Source organism: Cryptomeria japonica, chromosome 6 (genome assembly GCF_030272615.1).
Source record: "Cryptomeria japonica chromosome 6, Sugi_1.0, whole genome shotgun sequence".
In the NCBI taxonomy this organism is placed as follows: domain Eukaryota; kingdom Viridiplantae; phylum Streptophyta; class Pinopsida; order Cupressales; family Cupressaceae; genus Cryptomeria; species Cryptomeria japonica.
In genome coordinates this window covers 536053242-536070591 of record NC_081410.1, presented here as the reverse complement: position 1 = coordinate 536070591, position 17350 = coordinate 536053242, and positions in this window count along the sequence as shown.

The following is a 17350-nucleotide window of genomic DNA, read 5'->3' as shown; positions in this document are numbered from 1 at the left end:
TAGAGAAACTTTGAGTCAGGGCAAGAGGCTTATCATTAACTTTAAGACCCCACCAGATGGAACGATCAACAACAGTAAATCTAGGTAACCCTCCAGCAGCCCCTCTATCAGTAATAAAAGATCTAATCATGTTTCAGGCTTTCCAGAAGGAATGAAACACACAAGAGCCAAAAAGTTTCATTTTGAATTCCCCCATAATGATGTCACAGATAGAAACATCCTTCCATTGTTTACCTTTTTTGATAATAGATCTAGCAATATTATTTCTAATAAGGACTTTCCAAGGCTCATTTCCCTAGAGGGCCTTGTAAATCCATTTGGAAGAAAAAGCCACCCCATGGACCTTGAGGTCTTTGATAGCAAGGCCCCCTAATTTTTTAGGTCTACAGCACCATTCCTAACTAACACAATGCCTCTTCTTATGCCCAATACCATCAGACCACATTCTCAAGATTTTATCCAGCATGTTGTTTTGGTAATTGGAAAAAAGCCAGGAAGAAGCAAACTACATATGGTAAGAAGCCAAGACTTTTTGGACAACTTGGATTCTCCCAGCCAAAGATAGGGAATGGGTCTGCTATTTGAGATGTTTTTTATTGATTTTTTCATAGATCCACTTCCACATATCTCCGATACAAGGCTCAATAGCAAAAGGGATACCAAGGTATCTAACAATCTTGGTAGGACCTTCCCATTTCTAGGTACTAGAGACTAACCAAGGTGCAGCATCATCAACCCAACCTAGGACATAGGACTTGTGAGGGGCGATCTTAGAACCAGAAGCAAGACAAAAGAGATTAAGTCTAGAAAGGGCAGGGTCAAAGTTAGGTGAAAGCTCAAGGAACAACGCAGTATCATTAGCAAATTGGGTATTGAGGAGAATAACACTATCGGGAAGGGAGATACCTTTCAGGGGAGGACCAAGGCTGGGATCTCTCAAAATATAGAACAAGGCATCAACTGCAATGACAAAGAGGGAGGGTGCAATGGGACAGCCTTGGCGAATAGATCTTTGTAAGGAGATGGACTCAGAAAGTTCGCCATTGACATCAATAACAGTAGAGGATTCCATAAACAAGAGTTGTATCCACTTACAAAAAATGTTAGGAAATCCAAAAGACTTAAGCATGCTAATCACAAAGTGCCATTCTATCTGATCATAAGCCTTTTCAAAATCAAGTAAAACCATAGCCACTTGTTGTCCACTATATTTGCCCCAATGCATGGCTTCCCAGCTAGTTATTAAATTTTCAAGAATGTATTTGCCTTGAATAAATCCAGTTTGAATAACAGAGATAAAAAAATTCATAAGAGATACAATCCGTCTAGCCAAGAGTTTGGCAAGCGTTTTATAGGAGAGATTAAGGAGTGTGATCAGTCTCCAGTTTCTGACTCGAGTTTTGTCACCAGATTTGGGAAGCAACTTAATGACACCTTAATTAATGCTAGGTCCAAGGGAGCCTCTTTTAAAGGCATCTTCATAGAGCTCCATAAGTTCCAACATAATCCAGTCAACATGTTGTTTATAAAACTCCACAGGGGGCCCATCAAGACCAGGAGACTTTCCATTAGCCATAGACATTATGGTAGCTTTGATCTCCTCATGAGAGATAGGCTTTTCTAAAGAAAAGGCCTCATTCAAGGAATTTTGTTGGGGATGAGAATTGTACATTTCTCAAGGGCTTCTTGATTCTCCCTATCATGCTCAGAAGCAAAGAGTTGCTTATAAAAACTAACAAAGGCATCTCTTATAGCTATAGGGTCATTTGAGATTCCAGAATCTAACTGAATTTCCTCAATCAACTCCCTTCTATTCTTGGCCCTAATAATGTCAAAAAAATATTTTGAACCTTTATCACCATCCTGGAGCCAATGCATTCTGGCTCTAATCTTTTGACCCTTGATTTTATAATTCTGGTGTTTTCTAAGAAGGTTTTTAACATTGATCAGTTCAGCTTCAAGCACATCATTATGACTGCTAGCTTGGAGATCTAGCTCAATCTCATTAAATCTATTCTGCTAAATACCTTCTTCCTTATTTCTATCCATAGCATATTTTCTACCAATAACCTAAAAAAGGTTTCTCCAAGTATTAACTAATTCTTCCCACTGCTCTCTAGGCCTGAGGTCAGGGTTGCACAAATTGGACAAATATGTAACCATTCTGATTGTATTCTCATTACCATTATTATGCAAAAGAGAAACATTAAGTTTAAAATTCTTGCACTTTGGGGGGGGGGGATTAGTGAACATCATGAGAGAGATCTGTGTGGAAATAGGAGAGTGGTCAGAGATGGAAGCAAGGGTAACAATAATGGGGGAGAGACCTCCTTTAGAATCAAAGGAGAAGTAGGAGACATCACCATAGGCCCTGTCTAGTCTGCAATAGACTCTAGCATTGCCCTTTTGATTATTGCACCAAGTAAACCAAATATTGGGATAGTGTCTTGTCTTCCCCTCAATAGGATCAAGTAGGTTAAACTTCCTTTTGAATTTCTAGCAGAAGAAGAATTCATTACCCTTCCAACAATGTTTAAGCCCACCTTGTTTATCTATGCTATACTCTATCATATTAAAATCTCCAGCAAAGATCCAATGAGCATTGGGCAGAGCAGAAGAACACCAGTTCCAAAGGCTAGCTCTTTTCCTATAGTCATTGGCAGCATAGATGTTGCAAATACCTATGATTTTATTTTGAACCTTAAATGTGACCCAAAGTACCCTTTGACAAGGGGAGGTACCATGATCAGAAATCTTATCAGCCCCATTAGGACCTATGAGGATTGTTGTACCCCTTTTCCCTTTTCATGATTAGACTAGAAACCAACAACATCATTCCATAAAAATTTGAGCATAGTATAGGCATGAAACCCAACAACCTTGATCTCTTGGAGATAGATCACATCTTTATCAATCAAATTGTGACACCATCTTCTAACTACATACATTTTATCAAACATCTCTAATCAATAGATGACATCGGACTAAAATCTAGTTAGGGTCCAAATCAAGGCAATAAAATATAAAGGATGGTTACATGGTTCTTACATCACAACCATCTCTTACCAAGTATTCTGCTAAGATATGTTGGAGTCTAGTTATCCTTCCCAAAAAAGTACTTCCACATAGTTAGCACTGAATTGCATAATCCTTACAGGTATGAGTTGAACATGATAGGTATATAACTACATTATTTCCTTGTGTTCTATGTGGCTCTGCCTATGAAGATAAAAATCATTTGTTACTAAATTATCAGTTCACTCTAATGTGTTAGAGGTGGCTTCAAAATATGTAGGCCTAGAAATGTGTTAGAGGTGGCTTCAAAATATGTAGGCCTAGAAATAAATTATTTCCAACACTCTTCTTCTTCTCTTTTACTCATCGACTACACTTTTCACGGAATATGTTTATCCTTCTATTCTGGAATCAAGTCCAACTATCCTTATTCAAAAGATTTGGTTAGAAAGAAACAACAAAATTTTCAGAAAGAAAAAGTACAATGTTACTAAGGTGGTCAAGAAGATGAAATTTCAATTTTACCTGATTAGTGATAGACTTATTTACGGGGTTCACCTAGTTGGTGTTGCTCAATTCCACTGACTCTCCAAGCCTAGTTGTTGATAGGGAGATTGCTAGGCAAGTGCTCAAAAGGCCAATTTTGGTCAAAAAGTTACAATAGGAAACAAAAAGTATTGTTTATATCTGCTCCTTATGTTTGCAATATCAAGATTAGTTACAATTGTTAGACCTCCCTACAAGACTTCACCATCAACCTCCCTTTTTGGTGAAATCTCACACCCTTGCTCAAACTCACTCCAATTCCTTACTTCACCCATCTACACATTTCTCAATTCCCTGTTCTTTTGATATTCAACTTACTGTTTTTAGTGTGCATTAGACAAATCCAACATGGTCATGTAGAAGCAACAATGTTTACTCAAGGTTTGACAACCAAAACTTAGTTTAAGGCCCATAGCCTTTGGCTTACTCAACTCACCAACCAAGGGTCAAAACCTCCAAAAGAGACTATACACTATCCAAGGTCCCAAATGTCACTTGTTTCACTGTTTTAGAATGATCTCACAAAGTTTCATAAGTCCCAAACTCCTCCATGCAATCGGGTTCATGCTTTTTGACAAAAACAATCAAAAGGGCTACTAGCCCGTGGAGGCCTAATTGGCCTAGTTTTGCTCACCCTGCCCAACGATGGGTTTCTTGACCATGGGAGAGATTTTTGTGGTTTTAGGCTCAAAGAAGTGATCTTACTGTCCAACCTCATTTTTAGGCATGAATATAGGGTTTTGGAGTATAACCACTGTGTTTGCATCCTTGTTCACCAATACAAGTGCCTAGATCTTCATAGAACCTCTTTCATAACTTCAACATGTGTCCTCTGCCTCTATCACACAAGCATTATGCCAAACACTTGGCAACAAAATAAGAAAAGAGTGAAATGACACTGTCACAATCAAAAACATTGTCCTTTACCAGTCAACTGCTGCTACAACTTTTGGTCTGCTTAACAAGGAGTATTAACTGGAAATCCACCTTAATAAGGTCTTCAAAACAACATTGAAGTTCCCTATTACATTTCCTTCACAGTTACAAGGCTTGGATAATTCTCTTGAAGCATTCCTTGAGTTATTTGACAAAACAAATCACAAAAACAATGAACTTGTTGCCATTTACAAAAACTGATTAAACTTGCAAATTACAAACTTTTCAACTATTAAAGTTGAATCAAGCTAACTTATAACACTTCTCAGACCCCTTTCTTGGCATCTTTAACACTTCAATGCATTTTGATTACAAGAATTTGAGTTTTCAAGAAGGATATTAGTCAAGTTCCAAAACTTGTCTAATCTTCACTCAAATTTTTCCTCCAAGCATAATTCTAACTCAAAAAGAAACATATGTACAATTTACATGCACAAACCAACTTGACCCAATCCATTTGGTGGGAGCCCAGGCCTAGATTAGTCAAGTTGTGGCATTTTGAAACCTCAAACCCTTGACAGGGCAGTGAGCACACAGAATGAAAGATTTTTTATTTCACCAACTTACAAAAGGAAAACTATTACAATGATCAATTAAATAGCATTGGGAAACCAATATGTACACTTCCCAAAAGGTATAGTATGGACCAGATGGGCTACAGTACGGACTGTTGTTCTAAAGGAGAAAAAAACACATTAAAAGCCAGAATTTTGCATTTCTTTATTGAGAAAAACTTTGTTTCCACATTTGCCAACCCTACACAAGGAGAGGGTGGCCTATTTAAAGGTTTATTGAGTTATTTAGGGTGTCCTATATGGACAAAGAGCTGTAGGATTGTCTTTTTACATTTTTTACTTCAAAAAGCAACTTTTCAATAAGGAAAAGCAACTTTTGTTGCCCAATAAGACAATTTTGAGCATCTTCACTAAACCAACATATCTAAATACCTAATTGTGATTGAAAAAACTTTAACAGCATGACTCAATTCTTTCTCAAGCATTCCTAAACCTATAAGGTACATTTCACCATCTTTCCCATTTTTGGGCTAGAAGGCAAAACTAGACAACTTAACACATGAAAAGAAAAACTTGATCTCTTAAGCACAAAATGAGATCAAAACAATGAGATATGACATAAAACAACCTAAAACAAAAACACAAACCTAACACAAGACATTACAAACATGAAAGCATGAAATACTCAAAAGGGAGAGTTTTTACTCAACTAGGTGCTCTTGCACCAATTGCACTCTAAGACCTCCAATTCCTTCTCAATATCTTCTAGGGATTTCTTCTTATCCATTTCAAAGTGTTTTCTTCAAGTTTTATAACTAGGAACCCTACCAATTCACAATGGTTCCCATGTGCTCATCATGGTTGTCTTGGCTTCAACTTGTCAATTTGACCTCCTATTGTTGGGAGTTGATGTAGAGGTATTCTAACATGTTTTTGAATACCTTTTGGTTCAATTTAAGTTTTGCAATCATTAGTTTTCTTACCGATTTCACCATTTTGCCTAGAAAAGCACTACAAGGAATTAGCCTTATTAGGCCTCCAAAATCCAATTTTCTAGGGCTTGAGAGAAAATGCTCCAAAAGACCCTACAATAAGTTTGGATTTTCTTAAAAGATACACCTAACCTCAAGTGATTTTTTTGGTTTTGGTTCCTTATCCCACCGTACAATTCCCTAACCCAAAAATGAGGGTTTTGAAGGGTTTCTAGGCCTTCTAACCAGCAGTGACTGGTCAAGTTTGTGTTTGAGAAACAAATGGTCTTTTCAAGGCTTCTCCTTGCATAGGAAACTCTATATGAACTTCATGGAACCCTACAAAACTGTAGTTTGTTTTCTTGCATCCACCCCTACACTTTACACTCCAATTTCACCCCGTCTCCTCTAGCCGGGTTGCTCCTGGACTCGCCTAGAACAAGGTGATAGTCATATTAAATTTCCTCCCCAAAACTTGTCCCTACATATATACACTGTACAAGTGGTTGCCTTACATTTCCCAACAGGCCGTGATGGTAGCACGGAGGGAAGTCATGGGGCAACCATTTTACACAAAAGAGCTATTTACAAGCCAAAACTGGTTGTTTGCAAACAAAATAATGAAAACACTAATACAACCTAAATTCAAAGCTTGAAATGAAAATATTAACTCTAAAACACACCAAAGAAACTCAATCCATTATTGGATCAATGGATTCAATCCATTTGTATTCACAAAACGAGCAAAATAAGCCAAAATGATGACAAACAGTCTGAAAATGAGTAGTTTCAGATTGTTGATCTTACAAAAACAATACTCCAACCTTGGTAACCATTCAAGATAATTTTTTTATATTATTACCCACATATGGAGGCATTCTAGGGTGTTGAGCTATCCCTAACTCCATCACTAAGCAATTTAGGAAAAAAATTGTTATGACAACTTTCAAAAGTTGTCATGACAACTTTTTGCAACTTTGCACCTTTTGCACATTTTTCTCTTCTAATATATGAAACCTATTCTAAGTCATTAATCATGACTTTTAAAACATTCCTAAGACTATTTTAACCCTCCCTAATGCTTATACCAATTTTTGACACTTTTGACCATCAAGAAGGTCAATTACCTACTCAAACCACTACTTATGCACAAAATGCAAACCTAAGAAGAACTAACTCATTCTAGGCCTAAATTTTACTCATCAAGATCACTCTTGGACCCTCTAGGATTCCTTATTCAATACCTAACTTGGCTAAGGTTAGTACAAGCCAAAATTGAGAAAAGACTAATAGCCTAGGTCCTAGGTGCTCCTGCACCATTCTCCCAAACAAAAGAAAATCATGTCACCTCTTTGGAAATCAATTTTTAATAAATTTGTAACTTCTTGAACTCTATCTCAATCACCCATGTAGCTTTAGCATCATTCATACCCTACCATTTGATTAGGTTCACCCAATAGTTTTGATGCCTTGTCTTCTTGGTGATCCTTGAACTCAACACCTTCTCGGCCTTTGGATTTGGTTTGGTTGGTAGTTGAAGGTTGTTCACATCTTCTGATACCTCTGAGTGACTATAATCTGAACCTTGAATTGGTCCCTTGTAGGCAACTAAGTCTGCTATGTTGAAAACCGGTGACAATCCTATGTCACTAGGTAGGTCCACCTTATATGTAATTTCTCCATACTTGGCTAGAATGGCACATGGACCCAACCTTCTCATTTGTAACTTGTTAGGAACTCCTTTTTGTGGCCTTCCTTTTTTAGGTGCACCATGACAAGATCTCCCACTTGAAATTATAGGTTCTTCCTTCTTTCATCAACTTTTTGTTTGATTTTGCTTGTGTTCTCCATCAAGGCTTGCTTGACTAATTCATGTACTTCCTTCATTACCTAACCAAAGTGTTCTACATATCCACTTCTTGTTGCGGCACTATCTAAGTCTCTCAACTCCAAAATATCCCTTGGGTGAACACCATAGACCACCTCAATAAGTTCCCTAATCTTTTATTCATCACTTCGGTTTGCCCATCTATTTGAGGATGCTAGGCTGATCCAAAAGAGAGGTTGGTGCCAAGCTTTTGCCAAAGTGTCTTCCAAAAATGATTCATGAACTTTGAGTCTCTATCTGAAACAATGCTCATGGGTAAACCATGTATCCTTACTATTTCCTTAAAGAACAAATGAGCTATTTGCCATGCATCATGAGTAGTCTTGCAAGGCACAAAGTGGGCCATCTTAATAAATTTTTCCATAATGACATAAATGTTGTCAAATCCCTTCTTTTTCCTTGGTAAACCTACTACAAAGTCCAAACTAATGCATTCCCAAGGTTTATTTGGTATGGGAAGAGGTTGGTATAAACCGGCATTTGAAGAAGTACCCTTGGCCTTTTGGCAAACTATGCAAGTCTCCACATACTTTTTCACATATTGATTCATCCTTGGCCAATAGTAGTACCTCTGAACCAACTCTTGAGTCTTATTGACTCCAAAATGTCCACTAAGGCTACCATTATGCTTCTCTTGAATGAGATTTTCTCTCATTGAGCCTCTCGGCACGCAAATTTGTCCACCTCTAAACAATAGTCCGTTTTGCAAAGTAAAATCAGAATATTCACTATGGAAATGATTTTGATACTCTTTACACACCTTGTAGGAATTTGAGAAGTCTTCATCCTTTGGGTATAAGTCTCTAAAACTATCAACTCCTGTGCTCCTCAATTAGATTTCTTGGACTGTCAAAAGTCTCCTGCTTAATGCATCAACAACCCAGTTTAACAGACCTTTCTTGTGCTTGATTGTGAATGTGTAGGATTTCATGTGCTCCACCCATTTCATGTTTGTATGACTGAGTTTTTCTTGTGAGTTTAGAAAGATCAATCCTTGGTTGTCTGTATAGACTACAAATTCCTTAGGAAGGAGATAGTGTCTCCACTTCCTCAAAGGCTGCACTAAAGCATATAGCTCCAAGTCATAAGAGGACTACTTCCTCTTTGCATCACTTAGCTTCTCACTATGGAAAGCTACTAATCTTTCTTCTTGGCTTAGGACAACACCTACTGCAACATTGCTTGCATCACATTCCACTATGAAAAGTTTCTCAAAACTAGGCAATACCAACACCGGTTGAGTAGCTATCTTCTCCTTCAAGGTTTCAAAACCTCTATTTTCTTGTTCACTCCACTGAAACTTTTCCTTCATTCCACCTCTAATGGTGTCTAACATTGGTGCACATATAGCACTGAACTGCCTAATGAACTTCCTGTAGTACTGAGCTAGTCCATGGAAGCTTCTCACCTCTGTTGCTGACTTAGGAGTAGGCCAATTTACAATGGCTTCAACCTTGCTGGGATCCATCTTGAGGTTTCCTTGAGACAACACAAACCCAAGGTAAACCAACTCCTACTTAATAAATTCACACTTATCCAAGTTCATGGTTAGCTTTTCATCATACAATCTTTATAGTACATCTTGCAAATGATTAATATGATCTGCCCTATCTTTACTAAAAATGAGAATGTCATCCAGATATACCACCACAAATTTACCTATGAAGTCCTTCATAACCTCATTCATGAGTCTCATGAAGGTGCTTGGAGCATTGGATAAGCCAAATGGCATTACAAGTCATTCATAAAGACCCTCTATAGTCTTAAATGTAGTTTTCCAATCATCACCCTTCTTAATCCTAATTTGGTGGTATCCACTTTTAAGGTCAATCTTGGTAAAGTACTTGGCTTCTTCTAAACAATCCATTAGGTCTTCTATTCTAGGAATTGGAAACCTATACCTGATGATGATCCTATATATAGCTCTAGAATCAGTACATAATCTCCAAGTACCACCTATCTTTGGGGCTAACATGGTAGGGACAGCAAAAGGGCTAATACTTTTCCTAATTAGGCCTTGGTCTAAGAGCTCTTGGATTTGCTTGGCAATCTCAATGTTTTGTTGGGGAGTCATTTTAAAAGATGCCTTGTTAGGTAAGGATGGTCCGGGAATGAAGTCTATTTGATGGCTTATGGTTCTTTTAGGAGGTAAGGTGGCTGGTTGTCCATCACCCACTATGCCTTTGAATTTCTTCAACAAGTCTTGAACCTCTATTGGTAAATCTAGCTGCTCTTTCTTGTCTTCCTCTTTAGGCTTCATTATTAATGAAAATCATACACCTTCACCTTCCTCAAGTGTCTTCAAGAACTACTTCTCACTCACCAAAAGAACATTAGGACCTGCTGCCCTCTTTTCACTTTCCTTAAGGATAAACTGAATCTTGAATGTGACTCCATCTTTCTTGAATGAGTATGTATTCTTGGCTCCATCATGAATAGCTTGTCTATCAAATTGTCATGGTCTTCCCAATAGAAGATGTTATGCATCCATGGGTAGGACATCACATAACACCTTTTCCTTATACCTCCTAATGGTAAATTCCACCCATGCTTGGTCATTAACTAGGACATGTTGACCTTTGTTCAACCAAGTGACTCTATAAGGGTTGTTGTGAGGCATCCTTTGCAATTTGAGCTTACTCACTGCCTCTTCTTACACAATGTTGTCTGTTGACCCTGAATCAATGATCACTTTGCAAACTTTGTCCATAATCTTGCATTTGATCCTAAATAAGGACCTTCTTTGGCTTGGCTCTTCTCTGACCAGTTCTTTGATCAAAGTTCTCCTTATCATCAAGTTGTCACCTACCTCTGATTCTAAGGAAACCTCTGAAGTCTTGTTGCTTGAAGACTCTTCTTGAAGATAATTCACTGTTCTTTCACCACCATGTGATGATGATCCCTTCTCTAGACACCTATATGTTGGATGACCAAGTTGGTTGCAATGGTAACACTTCATTGTTGCAAAATATGAGGAGCCTCTACCTTGTCCACTAGATCTTCCTCTAAAACCACTATTTGATCCCGTCCCTCTATTGAATCCTCCTTTACTAGTACCACTCTCTTGCTGCTTAGTGAGTTTAGACTCATCTTGGGTCCTTTGTTCAGAACTTCTTCCTCCAAAGCCTCCCCTATGGCCTCTATTGTCTTTTCCTCTACCTCTGCCCCTATTTCTACTTGAGTCATCTTCTTTTTAGTTTTTCTTCCATCTTAAGGGAAAGTTGATAGGTTTGATGAACTATCTTTGGACTCGTAAGGCTGATTTCTTCTTGGATGTTCCACCGTAGACCATTTAGGTACATAGTAACTTTGAGACTCTCTTCTTCCACCGCATGAGATCTAAGGCTAAGTTTGTGAAACTCCTCCATATAACTACTGACATCAAGGTCTTTTTGTCTTAAGTTTTGTCTTCTCCTATGAATTTGCACTTCATAGTCATCAGGGAGATAGACTTCTTTGATTTTGACTAACATCCCTTTCTAAGAAGAGATGGGTGCCTTGCCCATTTTCTTCCTCTCATCTTGCACAAATTTCCACCAGGTGAGAGCAGCTACTCTCATCCTTTTCTTGGCTACTTTGACTCTTTGGGCTTCATTTATGCTTTCACATTGAAAATGGTTCTCCATGCCTTCTATCCATTCTAGGATCACTTCTACCTCCATCTTACCAGTGAACAATGGCAATCCTTCTAGTGATTTACCACTTAAGGCCTTCAATGACTTTAGGAAAGGTTCTTGTTCTATGACAAGGTTAGGTTCAGGTACTTTGTCAATCTCTAACACTTCTTTACCCTTCCCTTCTGCTCCTTCAACCTTTACCAAAACTTCATCTGCCTTGGTTTTAACCTCACCAAGCTTACTCTCCAATTCTAGCAACTTCTCCTTCAGGGGTCTATTCTCTTCCTCTTGATCATCCACTTTCTTTTCCAACTCTGCATTGGTCACCATGTTGTTGTCTCCTAGAGATTCCGCTAAGAAAATCTACTCACCTAGCCCAAATCTTATAGGCTCTGATACCAATTTGATGGGGTTCACCTAGCTTGCTCACACTTCACCTAGTTGGTGTTGCTCAATTCCATCGACTCTCCAAGCCTAGTTGCACTCTAAGACCTCTAAATCCTTCTCGATCTCTTATAGGACTTGCTTCTTATACATTTCAAGGTGTTTTCTTCAAGTGTTTTAACTAGGAACCCTACCAATTAATAATGTCTCCCATGTGCTCATCATGATTGTCTTGGCTTCAACTTGTCAATTTGACCTCCTACTATTCTGAGTTGATGCAGAGGTGTGGAGGTGGCTTCTAACATGTTTTGAGTACCTTTTGGGTCCATTTTAGGTTTTCAATCATTATCTTTCTTACCGATTTCACCATTTTGCCTAGAAAAGGGCTACAAGGAATTAGCCCTATTAGGCCTCCAAAATCTAGTTTTCTAGGGCTTGAGAGAACACGGTCCAAAACACACTACAAAAAGTTTGGATTTTATTCAAAGATACACCTAACCTCAAGTTATTTTTGTGGTTTTGGTTCCTTATCCCACCGTACAATTCCCTAACCGAAAAATGAGAATTTTGAAGGGTTTCTAGGCCTTCTAACTGGCAGTGACTGGTCAAGTTTGTGTTTGAGAAACAAATGGTCTTTTCAAGGCTTCTCCTTGCATATTAAACTCTATATGAACTTCATGGACCCCTCCAAAATGTTATTTTGTGGTCATGCATCCAACCCTATACTTTACACTCCAAATACCCCCTATCTCCTCTAGCCGGGTTGCTCCTGGACTTGCCTAGAACAAGGTGATAGTCATATTAAATTTCATCTCTAGCACTTGTTCCTACATATATACATTGTAAAATTGGTTTCCTTCCATTTCCCAATAGGTTGTGATGGTAGCACAGAGGGAAGTCATGGGGCAACCATTTTACACAAAAGAGCTATTTACAAGCCAAAACTGGTTGTTTGCAAACAAAACAATGAAAACACTAATACAACCTAAATTCAAAGCTTTAAATGAAACTATTAACTCTAAAACACACCAAATAAACTCAATCCATTACTGTGTCAATGGATTCAATCCATTTGTATTCACAAAATGAGCAAAATAAGCCAAAATGATGACAAACAGTTCGAAAATGATAGTTTTAGATTGTTGATCTTACAAAAACAATACTCCAACCTTGGTAACCATGCAAGAGAAGTTTTTTATAGTCTTCCCCATGTGTGGAGGTATTATAGGGTGTTTATCTATCCCTAACTCCATCACTAAGCAATTTAGGACAAAAATTGTCATGACAACTTTCAAAAGCTGTCATGACAACTTTCAAAAGTTGTCATGACAACTTTTTGCAACTTTGCACCTTTTCCACTTTGTGCTCTTCTAATCTATGAAACTTATTCTAAGTCATTACTCATGACTTTTAAAATATTTTTAAGACTATTTTAACCCTCCCTAATGCTTATACCAAGTTTTGACACTTTTGACCATCGAGAAGGTCAATTACCTACTCAAACCACTACTTATGCACAAAATGCAAACCTAAGAAGAACTAACACATTCTAGGCCTACATTTTACTCATCACACTCACTCTTGGACCCTCCAGGAGTCCTTATTCAATACCTGACTTGGCTAAGGTTAGTACAAGCCAAAATTGAGAAAAGACTAATAGCCTAGGTCTTAGGTGCTCCTGCACCACTTATAAAGTACTGAGAGGGGGGGTGAATCAATGCGTAAAAAAAATAACACTTTAAATCCAGACCAGTAAAAATAATTAACCAGTTTACTTAAGACTTTACATGCAATCCAAAGTGTTGTAAGAGCATTCACCATAACACAAGTAATTATACGTGGAAAACCCAACTGGGAAAAACCATGGTGAGATGGGACTCACAAGTTAACTATCTGCAAAAATAGGTAACTAACCAGTTAAGGTCTACAAAGTACTCTATTAGGAGTGAATCTTGTTAAAGATCCCAAAGCCATGTTAGGAGTTGTACCTGGTTAAAGGTAACCTCAGTGGAGGATTTAGATCCAAGTTAATGAATCACCTTGTTAGAGGATTTCTAGAATGAAGCTTGTTAGAGCTTACCCGGTTAGGGGATTTAACTACTGTAGTGATTAGAAAACAACAGGTGGTATGATCTAGGAATCACACATCTTTCTTGTATAGATCCTTTTCTACTCACTCAATACTACATCATCGACATACTCTGCAACTCCTTCAATAAATCGCATCAACTCTAACCCATAACACTACTTGTATCTTGCATATCAAAATAACTCATCACAATGTCTATTTATAGACATTAGATTTCATGTTGGCTCAAGAACCTCAACACAATTTCCTAGGTTTAGTGAATGTAGACAATCTTCCATAACACATCACTAATCACCACCAAAAATATCGGTTAGAGATAACACATCACGAGTGGTGATAACTCGTCACACAATCTATGAAACAGGTTGGAACACCAATATCAAGTGAGTGTTAACCGCTTCCAAATCACATATCGATTGTCTCCATTCACCTCCTTGCTTCTCTCTCTGTTGTATCTCAAAACTATTGTCAGTGGAATTGACCAAAACCAATTGTCTTAACTGTATATGTCGGTTATCTGCATATATTGGTTAGACCTCTTTATACTGGTTAGACTTACTCTATACATATGATACCGGTTTGACCTAACTAAGACAATCAAAACATATGTGTGTGTATATGTGCCATCAATGACAACACATTAAGTCATCTAATACATAAATCTTCATCATGCCAACAATCTCCCCCTTTGGCATTGATGACAACACTTAGAAAAATTCAGTCAACTAAGTGTGCTTACAAAATTGTACAGAATCCCCCTTAATAGTACATGCAAAATTTTCACATCATATACATATTTCTACTCCCCCTTTGACAACAATGCCTAATTCAAAAGTAAAATAAATATATATTACATCAAAATTTATCATCAAAAACTGCATATACATATAAATATAAGAGTTTTTAAGGTGTGTAAAATGCAATTCTTAAGAAAATATCACTGAAATGAGTCTTCAACTGTTTAAGATCATTATCCCATGTTTCTAACAATGTTTCAGTGATCAACATTTGTCAAAATTTGTGTAGCAAATTATTCCATTGCATCCACTATGCTCATCTGAGGGGTTGCCAAAACCGCTTCTGAATCCTTGTATGCCCTCTATAGGATTTCAAGTTTTGGAATCAACTGGTTCTTCATTTCTTTCAAGGATCTGATTCACTTAACCTATTCAAAATCATAAACATCTAACAGATGTTGCAAAGCATCAATCAATTTGCCAAAATTTAAAGCGGAATCTTGTACTAGAATATATGCATCACTTATCCTCTCCAAATCCTTTTTTGTATCTGTAGCGTCCTAAAATTGCGACACTTGCAATTTCAACTGCATTTCGGTCTTCACGATGGTGACGCAACACGCAACCTGAATGGAGACCATGAAACTTGCTCACGACACTGAAAACTGCATTTTTCAAGCACCCTGGCCTGAACCTCCTTGCACCCTGCTGTCCCGGGAGGTGGGACCAGAGCGCCCAGCGTCCTGGTCCTTCAGGACCAGGGCGCCCAGTGCCCTGGTCCCTGGGTCCTATTTTGGGCCTGGTCTCCTAAGGGGTCTCGGGTCTTTTTGTTTGCAATTTGGAAATTAACTTTCCTGGTCGGCCTAAGGTCGAGAAAATCAGTCTATCAGCCCTAATTGACAAGTATATAAACTACATTTTTCTCTCTCATTTAGAAAAAGGAAGAGGATATGTGTAAAAGCGTGGAAACTATACTCAAGCATTCAAGCATTCAAGCATTCCTTCAAGCAATTGATCATTTCAAGTCTCCATTCAAGGCTAAGTGTTGCATTCAAGTCAAGGATTCAACCATTGAAGAGGAGATCACATACTACATGCTACAACATACAACATACAACATCTAAACCTTCGCACATAAGGATACAAACATCCTTAGAACAAGGTATTAGTACTTATTTTATAGTCATTTACATTTACAACTCTTGCTCATTTCTTGGTTAATTCCAAAACCGGGGTTTGACCTAAAGGCAAACCCCTAATCCCTAACCCCCCAATCGTCTTCGCTTTTCTGTGTGTAGGTTGCAGGTACGCGGCTAGAATTGAAGATCTGGAATCCTTGTGCAGAGACGAACAGATCCCCCTTCGTTTCGCGGATTTTTCGGAGGACCGTGGCGCCGGGCGCCATCGTCCCGACAACTTTTGCTCAAATTTGCAGGACAGCGCCGTATCGACATTTTACTGCTAATTCCAGGTCCGTAGCTTCATACTGTATTCCTATCTCAGTTTATAAGCGAATCTTTATCACTTTCTATGCATGCTTAGCTTAATTCTCCTATCAACATTCTTTACGAAAGAGGGTAGCCTTGCTGTCTTAACCCTTGAAACACATTTAGCATCCAATCTTGCATTGCGTGGGATTGGATCCTGTGGGTTTCAACCCCTCTTTTGAATGTAAAGTCTCTCCCCTAAGTGAAAACCATCGAATCCTAGCAAACCTCCCTTCTCTCTCCTCGGAGTTGGAAGAGGGGAGAACAACTAGGGTTCGATCGCGATTTTCCGCTTTACATTTTGGTGAACCCGACGTGAACATCCTTTCTGATTTTTCATGCTTAGATCTGAAAAAAAAAATTGATTACATTTTCATGTTTGATCTTTTGCAAAATTTTAGAGGTGATTGCATAAAAACCCTAAATTTTCTTTTTAGTAATTGAACCTGCGAAATGTCTAAATGTTAATGCCTGTTTCAGATCTGCCCTTCTATTACAAATTTTCAATTCATATTTGTGCTTTAATTCTGAAAATTAAGTGGTTAAATGTCAAAACCCTAATTTTTGAAACCCTCTTGATTCAACCTTTGTCCGACAATTTCACTGATCAAAACATCTCCAAATCAGCTGTAACTTTGGATTCCGCAATAAAATCACAATATCTTTCATCCCTGAAAATTTGGAAAAAAGTTGCGAGGACCGTGGCGGCGAGCGCCATCGTCCCCGACATTTTTTCCAAAATTTCGGGAGCGAGATCTTACTGTATTTTCCTGCTAAAATCCAGAATTTTGGCTGATTTTATCAATTTTAACACCTTCAAAATAACAGTCAAAGTTGGTCTTGTGATTGCTTGGATTAAGGCTTCTAAACATTTAAAAATCATTGAAATTGAAATTTTGTGTCAAAATTGTGTTCTTACTGTCCTAAATCTGAAAAGTGTGTTATCATTCATTAAAAATTTCAGTGCTTTATTCAAATTCTTGCATTTTGTGACTTTTGAAATTAAGTGCTTAATTACAACAACTTTGATTTCCACTTTCAAAATTGAATTTTGCGTGAAATTGAGTCAATTTTCAAATTCTAAAATTTGCATTGCTCTTGACATTCCCTCTAAAATCATAACATTCAAAATTTCAGTTTCCCTCTCTTTTTCAAAAATTCAAAT